Source organism: Megascapheus bottae, chromosome 11 (assembly GCF_031878675.1).
Source record: "Megascapheus bottae isolate mThoBot1 chromosome 11, mThoBot2.hap1, whole genome shotgun sequence".
Lineage (NCBI taxonomy): Eukaryota > Metazoa > Chordata > Mammalia > Rodentia > Geomyidae > Megascapheus > Megascapheus bottae.
In genome coordinates this window covers 50,587,496-50,597,611 of record NC_143519.1, presented here as the reverse complement: position 1 = coordinate 50,597,611, position 10,116 = coordinate 50,587,496, and positions in this window count along the sequence as shown.

The window sequence follows — 10,116 nt, the reverse complement described above, 5'->3', positions numbered from 1 at the left end:
CTTGAGCCACCCCTTCACTTATTTGCTGGTTAATTAGAGTTTCTGCTGGACTGACTTTTCTGCCAATGCTGGTCTCCAACTATAAGGTTTATAGAGTTCAGCCTCCTGAGCAGCTAGAACTGCTGTTGTCAAGGTCAGCTTCAAGCACTGGGGTCAAACATTATAAGAAATCAGGGTTTGGATTCTGAGAGAGTTGACAGGAGACTGGCAATTAATAAATAAATAAAATTAGGAGTGCTATAGTTGGACTATGGTTACTCCATACCAAAACTTATGTGAGGCTTGATTCCCAATGTAATGGGATTTAGATGTGGTAAGTCCTTTGTCCTTTAAAAACAATGTTCTTCCCCCACTCTTCCCCACCTCATGCCATTTCATGGAAATCAGAGTGTTCCTGCTCTTCTCAGACTGGATAAGTTACCCCCAAGAATTAGTTATTATAAAGCTTTGTCTCTCCTACATAGACATGTTGTTCTTTCTTTCTGCCATGGTTGAAGAAGCATCAGCCAATTTCTAAAGCCTTGATCTTAGATTTCTAATTTCATAACTGTGAATTAGAAATAACGTCCTTTGTTTATCTTTTTAATATTTTTATTGTAATTAATAAAAGGGTTACATGATATTTGCCAGATAGAAGGTGCATTAATTCACATATATTGATACCCTTTCACATGTCTTGGTCCCCATTACCCTCCCCTCCACCCCCCCATCTTGGTTTTCTCCCCTTCCCTATCCAATTTCAAATAACCAAATACAAATAAATCCAATATATCAGATAACAAAGTGAGATACTGTAACAATATGAGATAACCAAGGGATAGCAAAAGAGATGAGAGATAACATAGTACATTGTTCAACCACTATGGCAGTATGGCAGTGCCTCAAAAGGCTAAACATAGAGCTCCCCTATGACCCAGCAATTCCACTACTTGGCATTTACCCAACCATCCAGAAACAAGGGCATGCTAAATCCACTAGCACAACAATGTTCATTGCAGCATTATTCACCATAGCAAAAATATGGAACCAACCTAGATGTCCCTCAGTTGATGAGTGGATCAACAAGTTGTGGTATTTGTACACAATGGAATTCTATGCTGCTGTCAGAAAGAATGACATTGCCCCATTTGTTAGGAAATGGAAAGACTTAGAAAAAATCATATTAAGTGAAGTAAGCCAGACTCAAAGGAACTTGGGCTCAATGGTTTCCCTCATTTGTCATAACCAGTAGAAACCTTGGGCTCTACTAGCAGAGATCTGCAATAGAGAAAAACCTTGATATGTCCTTTGTTTATAAATGACTCTTGTCTCCATGTTGTTGTATGCCTAGCCTGTGTGTGAACAACACAAAATGAAAGGGCACCATCAGAACACAGAATGATAATCACCATGGGAAAAAGATAACTGAAAAATGAGGTAGAGGGCACAGTTCTTCTATGTGATAAAATTTCCACTTCACATAAACTTCTCAATAGGAGCCTTGCCCTTCAGACTTCCTTCTTGGGATGGTTATGGTTCTGGAGATCAGTCCTCAAATCTTTTTCTGACTGTTACTGTACCGCCATCATATAAAAACCAATCAATAAGGCACATTTGTGGATTCATTCATTGAATCACTACTAAAATGCCTAATTTTTGCAATGCTGGGGACTCAAGTGTGAAAGAGGGGAAGCCTTTATTCCCCCAACATTGTAAAAGGTGAAAGATTTATAGGATCTGAAGAGAAAACAGGGTATTCTCCCAACATTGTAAAAAAAAATACACCTGAGTAGATTAAATAACGTGTGTCAAGTACTTGATATAGGAGGAGAACCAAAATAAGGATGTGATTATGACTGGAGAGATTTGGGCTGAAAGGTGATGGTAGGAAGGAGATGAAGAATGTCTCAATTTAGGAATATAGGGATAGTGTATAAAGCTGCCACCATTTATTATGGATGTTGTCATTATTCATTTTGAGTATTGCATTGGTTGTCTTTGTTTTGGTGTGGGGTTTTTTTTGGACTGATGCATTAGACGCAGGAGAAAGTCCCTTCAATCCTCTCCATTCACTCTATTGTTCTCCTGAGAGGACAGCATACTTTTTAAATTTTCAACAGAATAATACTTAGCTAGAATTTCAGTTCCTGCAAGTAAGAAAACTTAATTATTGTTGTTTATGTTCATTTACTAGAGAATAGCATTTAAATTAGAGTTGAAGTTGCACTAATAATTACACTCTGAATTTAGAAAGATGTTAGGGATTAGGTCTAATTGCATCATTAAAGTCAATTAAAAGGAAGATTCCTCTGATTAACTTTTTTTTATTCTGTTTTGTTTTTTGTTGCTATTGTTTGTTTGGTATCAGTCATGGGGCTTAAACTCAAGATCTGGGTGCTGTCCCTATGGTTTTTTTTTTTTACTCAAGGCTGGCACTCCACTACTTGAGCTACACACCTCCACTTCTAGCTTCTTGTTGATTTATTAGTGACAAGAGTCTCACAGACTTTCCTGCCCTCGATTCTCAGATCTCAGCCTCTTATAAAACTGGGATTAAAGATGTGAACCACTGGCACCTGACTGACATGTATTTTTCAAGCACTTATTGTAAAATAATCATGCAGCTATTTTCTTTTCTTTGTATCTAGTTCTCAGCACTCCTTACAGAAGGCAAAGAATAAGCTACACCATCCCTTTCAGAAAGAGAAATGACTCACACAGTGAGTTGTGGCATGTCAGGGGTCAAGGGACTAAGAAATATAGGTATTCATCTTTTCATGCAGCCAGAGAAGTGAAAAAGTATTTGCAAATATGATAAAGATTTTGTTCTGTTTCTCTAGTGAAATAGCAAGATGGGAAGTAAGTGGGGGGAGATTAAGGGCACTGGTGGCTCATGCCTATAATTCTGGTTCCTTTGGAGCAGATGAGAAAGATCAGGCTTTGTGAGCTGTCTGAGCAAAATCTTAGAGAAACTTTGTCTCAACTAGTAAGTTCTGTCATCTTAGGTACATGGAGCAAACACATAGGAGGAGCATGGTCAGTATAGCACCCCTACAAACAAAACGCTCTATTCAAAAATTAACTGAAGGATCAAGGCCTGAATGAATAACTCAGGTGATAGAATGTCTCTCTTATAGGCACAAGGCCCTAATCTAAAGCACAAAGCTAAGTTCTGAAAAAACTTGAAGAGAACTTCATCTCGGCCAACTACACTACATTAAAAGATCCTTTCATGCACTAGTAAACTTCCAACTTAATTCAAAAGTCTCAAATGAAAAAAAAATAGTGTAACTATAATTTTATTATCTATGATCTAGATTGTCTGGATTATAGATAGAATTAATCAGATTAGGCCCATGTTTCATTCCAATAGTAAAGCACAAGAGGCTCACTGACCAACTCTGACTGTGACTTGAAATAAATGACATGTTCAAGACTTGGTTTCCTGGCTCGTACATTAGAGACTGAGCCAGGGTACACTGGACCCTGAGCCACTCCAAGGACTGCTTTCATAGGAAAAGAAGGAAACAAAGGTGCAAGCAAGGAATCAAGTGTGGTTGAGGAGGGGATAAATCCAGAAGAGGTGATGGGTACTAAAACAGTGATCTAGGACAAACACACATGATGTTCTATATAACAGTCTTCAATAATTTGCATTATATTTCTAAATACCAGGAGAAACCAAAGTTTCCTGATATAAAAATGACAGTGTTTGGGGAAATGGACATATGAATTACCTTGATTTGGTTACTATACACTGTATACATCAAACTATAAACGTGAACATTGTAAATATGTACAAAACTATGTCGATTACAAGTTTAACTTCAAAAATATATGTAGTTTAGGTAAATATTTGAATCATTGATTGAGTTATGAATTCCAAGAACATGATTCAGACTGAATAATTCATGTGGAAGAAAAATGGCAGAGCTGGGAGGGAGCTACTGAAGGAGCTCTGTTGACATGAGCTAATAGACTCTCATCTAAGACAGTACAAAAATGCACTCTGGATGCTTTTTGTTACTCAATATTGACTAATTCTTTCTCCATAATTAAGTCATAGAATTACTAGAATAGCTGAAATAGTTAATATTATGGTAAAATATTTTTAGTTTCATGAGATGTTGATTTTAAAAAGAAGAAATAGTCCAGAATTTGGCCTAGTGATAGAATGCTTGCCTAGCATGCAGAAAGACCCAAGTTCAATTCCTCAGTACCACATACATAGAGAAAAAAAGCCAGAAGTGGTTCTGTGGCTCAAGTGGTAGAGCTCTAGCCTTGAGAAAGTTGAAGGACAGTGCTCAGGCCCTGAGCTCAAGCCAGTACTGAAAAAACAAAGAAGAAATAAATATTTTGAATTTCTGTGTCATTATACATTTTTCCTTTCAAAGATATCAAATCTTTCTGGTGGTATTAAATCTTTCTAATATATAAACAAATCCATCAGGCATATCACCTAAAAAGCACCTAGTTTAATATCAGCAAAATGTAGACATAGTTTATATTAATTTTTGTAATGGGCAAGAAATCTCCTTAAGGAGACAGTTTAAAAGTTTTACTTTTCTATTTTAGGCAAAACACATCCTTTTAAAATATGATTATTAAATATAAAATAAAATATAATGTTTAAAGTATTTTTCTATTATTTTTAATCATTCAATATTTCATTGAAAGACTATTCTTTCAAAGTTTTATTTTAAATCCAATAAACAGTCAAGCCGAGGACTCTTACTTGTAATAATGATGCTCAAATCTAAGGATCAAAGTTCAAAGCCAGCCAGGCAAGTTTGTGAGACTCTTGTCTCTAATTAGTCACAAAGAAGCCAGAAATAGAAATGTGGCTCAAGCAGTAGAGCATCAACCTTGAGCAAAAAAGCTGACAGTGCCCAGGCCCTGAGTTCAAGTCCCAAGAATATCATAAGAGGGGGGGAATTATATTCTATGGCAATATTTACTCTTCTGAAGCACTTACATATAACATTTCATTGCTTTGAATTCTATGAAAATCTGTGCAGTCACATCACTCCTTACCCTTTGGCCAGAATTTGTACGTATTTATGGTTGGTCTAAATAATTTTTAAATGAATTTGTGGGATATTTCAAAGCTGGGATGCTTTGGGTCTCAGCCTTTGCAAAATTCTTTGTGTGATAATATATACTAACCAAGAAAAAATTTTCTATTTTATCAATGCATTTTTTATTGCAAAAGTGATGTTCAGAGGGATTGCCGTGCCATGTCAGGTAAATGAGTATATTTCTTCGTGAAGAATGTCACCCCCTAATAAAAATTTTATTCCCTGTATCTGATTCCCCCCTCCCATCACTGAGGTCCTCTGTGTTGGGCAGCTCAAAGCCAAGATATGAGTTTGCATAATTTTCTAGAATGCTTGGATTCTTTTCTAGAGCTAGAAAATGTGAAAAAATAAATCAGGGTATTTATTTCACTGTATTGCCCTACCCCTCCCCTTATTGTATATGAATGGTACAAAGATGATTCTTCTCAGCCAAAGAAGACAACTAGTTGGGGAAATACTAGGATTTTGTCATAGTTCATTCAATGATAAAGAACACGACTGAGCTGGCAGTCAAGAGAGTGCAGAGGAGACATATTCTGTGTGTGCAGAGCCATCACAGGAGGTTGTAGTCTCACTTGGACTTCACTGGGTTATCCAGTTTTACATTCGATTTGATAAGCTTTCTGTCTATTAAAAAAATCATTGCCATCTCTGACCACAACTAATATCTGTTATTACTCAGATGTGCATTCAGTGTAATGTTGTCCAGCTGCAAAAGGCACAGAATTCTCAATTAGTTACTGTAGCTGGCAGAAGGGGAAGAAAAGGGGAAATCCCCTCTGTGGTGTGCTTTTTTATATTCAAATTAGATTCATTCTCTGTGACTCTGCACTGAAAGAGAAGTTGACTCCATAGACTTTCCTATGTGCAACAATTTGCACATAATGAATGCAAATATAGGAAGCAAGGACTGCCACCCACTGAAATATCCCTTGCTTCTACCTTTTAAGTATAAAAGTTTAACCCTTGCTCTTCACAGCACCAGCAAGAAAATGTCTTTCCCCATTTATACCAAGAGAGTGGCAAGATAACCCTTGATTGTATTAGCTTCTCATATTATTCTACTGACTAATTTCTCTGCTGAGTTCTGACCCCTTCTGACTACACACAGTTTATAAAGGGCACGTGCTCACAGATATATGTCCATTTCTGTGAAATAAGACTCTCACGATTTTGTCTTGCACACATGCTATTCACCTGCTAATAAGTCTGTAAGTCTTCAATTGGGGCTGGGCTCCTCAGAATGATTCTTCTTCTCCTGGCTTTGCCTGGAGTCACTAAGAGATGTAGTCCACTGTTGGTTTGGCTGCATATGGACTCTCCCATAGTGAACTCAATCACTGAAAGCTGATGCTGGCTGTTAGTCAGCCTTTCTCCTCCTAAGCCAAGAAGTCTAAGCCAAGGTTCTTAGGGCAACAGAAGTGGGGAGGGGAGACTTGTGAGATTTCCATGCACAGGTTTGCAGATCTCCTAAATTCATTTGTACCTCATTCAACTGGCCAGTATAAGTCATGATATCAGGCCTACATACTTAGGGGGCTTAGATATGAAGATTGCAGCTCAAAGCTAGTCTGTGTAGGCAAGTCTGTGAGACTCTTAGTTCCAATTAACTACCAAAACTCCCCAAGTAGGGCTGTGGCTCTGGTGGTAGAACACTGCATTTAAGAAAAACAGCTCAGAGACAGCACACAGGTTTCGAGTTCAAGTGCCAGAATAAACATCAAAAATTTAAAAAAGCAAATGAAAAGAGATCTAGACTTTATTTCTGAATAGAAGGAACAGCTGAATCACATCCAAAGGATTGTCATATCTGGGGCCAAGAGTTTGGCCTAGTGGTAGAGTGCTTGCCTAGTATGCATGAAGACCCAGGTTTGAATCCTTGGTACCACATACATAGAAAAGCCAGAAGTGGTGCTGTGGCTCAAGTGGCAGAGCACTAGCCTTGAGAAAAAAAGCCCAAGGACAGTTCTCAGGCTCTGAGTTCAAGACCCAGGTCTGGCAAAAAATTGCCATATCAATGTTTGTGCTCTATCTATCAAAGTGTTTGGAACAAAGCTATAGTAAGATTCTACCTAAAAAAGAAAATTCACATTTTAATTTGCTGTTCTGACTTGAAGGATTGTTGTGAGCTAGGCAAAATAATTCACCAATAGGCAGGTAATATGATGCAACATAGTTTATTGATTTAACATAGCCGAGCAGAATTGATACTATGTTCTAGTTCCTATCTTCTAGTCCTAACTTGCCTAATCCTAATCTGCCTATCCAGCACACCCACTGGACTCACATCTCTTACTCCTGAACTTGAACAGGGCCTGCCGGTCAGAAGTTAGATGCAGCTCCCAGTCCTGCTGCAGTGTGAGCTCTGAGGCCGTACACCAAGTCTTGGTCATCGCTGGGCAAGGAGCAGCTTTTGCATGGCCAAAGATCCTCCAACCGCAGTCTCAGGTAAGGCCAGCAGAAGTGCTGTCCCCCATTCTGGGTCCTTTGTTCTTGGCTTGCCCCTCTCGATCCCAAACTCCTTCCTGCTTGATTTGGATTGGTTACGCCTTGGTCATTGCTTGGTCTGGATTGGTTGCGCCCTTGGTCGGTGGTGTCCAGAGATGTGCTGGTTGCCTACTCTAGCTATTGCTCTACCTATTCTGCCAGGTGTCTGGGCTTCTATGATGTTGCATCTTGTAAGCCATGCTCCTGACCGTTCCTATGGTTACAGTCATATGTGTCTTTACATCATTTTTATCTCCCATGTCCATAAGCCTTTAGATACAAATTTGTATTGGCAATATATTTCTTAGTTTCCTTTCATTTAATCACTGTACTCTTCTCATATTACTATATCACTATTTTATATCATATCTATAGTATTTTCACATCCTATTCACATCTTTATGCTCATAGCAAGGATTTATTCATTTTTTTCAAGCCATAACCTGCTTTATTGAATGCCAATTCCTTTGTATAGCTCCTGAAAGATAATAAATATATTCAAAAAAAGATAACAGTCTCTGGGATTTGTCTGCTTTGAATTGAAATTCTAAGATCTCAGCCGCCTAGGTAGCTAGGATTATAGACATGAGCCATTAGAACCCAGAAAGAGATGTTTTGTGAAAGCTCCTCCCTATGACTCTAGTAGATATCTAGATGAAGAAATAACTTGTACATCGAAAACTCAAACTTGTCATGCTTGTAATCCCAGCTATCTGGGAGACAGAGGCAGGAGGATGATGGGTTTGAGGCCAGCCCAGGCAAGAGCTGTGCCAAAAAAAAAAAAATACAAGAGGGCTGGAAGGTACAAGACCCTGGGTTTATCCTCAGCATGTCAAAAAAAAGCCTTCAATTTATATTTTAACTCTATCTTCCTGCTTGGACCTAATACAGAGTGGAGAAACAGTAAAAGGTTAAAAGGTTTTTTTATGTTTTTGTTTTCTTTTCCTTTTTATATTTTTATTGTAATTAATAGAGGGGTTACAGTTACATTCACCAGGTAGTAGGTGCATTACTTCTCATATATTGATACCCCTTCTTATGTTTTTGTCCCCATTTTCTTCCCCCAACCCCTCCCAATCATCTTTATTCTCTAATGACACAAATACAAACCTATAAAATGCATAATTTACAGTAGAGCCATGTAAATGACTTATTCAGTGTCATTTCTCCTCGAAAAGCTGCTCTGAACAACACACAGAAAACAGTGTACATTCACTGATAAATTTGTTGTCAGTTGCTGCTCAGACAGTTTTGCCAACAACACTGGTGCCTTAAAATGGCCTATGGTCAGAAAACAGCTGTTTCTTCCACCTATTTCTTTGGAAGATATTTTATGTACAGTTTAACCTCAAGAGCAACTCAGGCATCCTGATGGGGAGTTTTCCAGGGTTCTGGTTGCTTCTATTATATCTAAATGAAGCATGGAATGGTTGATCTTAGATCTGCTCAGAGAGACTTCCTGGGGGGAAGTGGAACATTCCAAAAACATTCTCTCCCTCCCTCCCTCCATCCCCCCTCCCTCTCTCCCTCTCTCTCTCTAGAACAGACAGTCTAGTTGCCACAGCACTTACCAATACATTTTTATTTTATTGTGTTTGGATAATTACAAGCTTGGAATGAAAAGCAAAGGTGGAACTGCAACAATATCTACTGTCAAATGTAAAACCTGGTCTCTTTCCTGGCCTAATGACCTCCCTCCCTCCGTCCTACACTTAATGAAAACAGCTTGGGAGACACAGTGAAAGCTTCTACATAGTGAAAGAGTCGGGGGAGGAGAAAGACATCGACACTAGAGGTGGGTCATGTCCAATCAGTTGTCAAAGCGGAGGCAGCGGCTGGCCTTGCGGTACTTGCAGGGCCGGGGAAGGTTGCTTCTAGGGGGCTGGGGATGAGGGTCCTGGAAGGGGGAAGGAGGCAGGGAGTGGAGTTCTGGGCTGGAGGAGGGCATGGGGGGAGAAAGGGCAGAGGAAAGGCCCAAGAGACAGGCCCTCCTCCGCAAGCCTGGTGGCTGAACTGGCTGGGGCCTGGCAGCCCTCCTGGGGCCAGCCACTGGAGTTGACCTTGGCAAGAGTTGGAAGGGCAAAAGGGTTTGGAGCTGAAGGCTCAGGAAATGGTCTGTAGGCCCTGATCTGGGGGGCTGAGGGCCTAGGACGTGGCCTGAAGGTTTCCAGGGTCAAGGGTCTTCCCAAGAAGGCACCAAAGCTGGCGACATCCCTGGAGGGCACAAAAGGGTGATAGCCACAGGATATCTGTGAGTTGGCCCGATGCCAAGTAACTGGGCTGGTGTGGATCTCACAGAAGGGCCTCCTGGGCCAGAGGATCGAGTCATTCACAGACCAGCAAGTGCAGACTCCTCCAGTCGAGCGGGGCTCGCAGCGGTCAGGGGCGGCAGAAGACACATCGGCTCCCAATAAGAACTGCCACTCCCCAGCAAAGCCGTGCTGTAGTACCACCTGCTCTTGGGGGGCGCACTGGCTCTTGAATGAGAACATGCCTGTGGAGTCCGGAGACAGCAGCCGATGTCCTGGCACCCTGGAGGCGCTGTGTTGCCTGGCTCTCCTAGGCTGGCAAG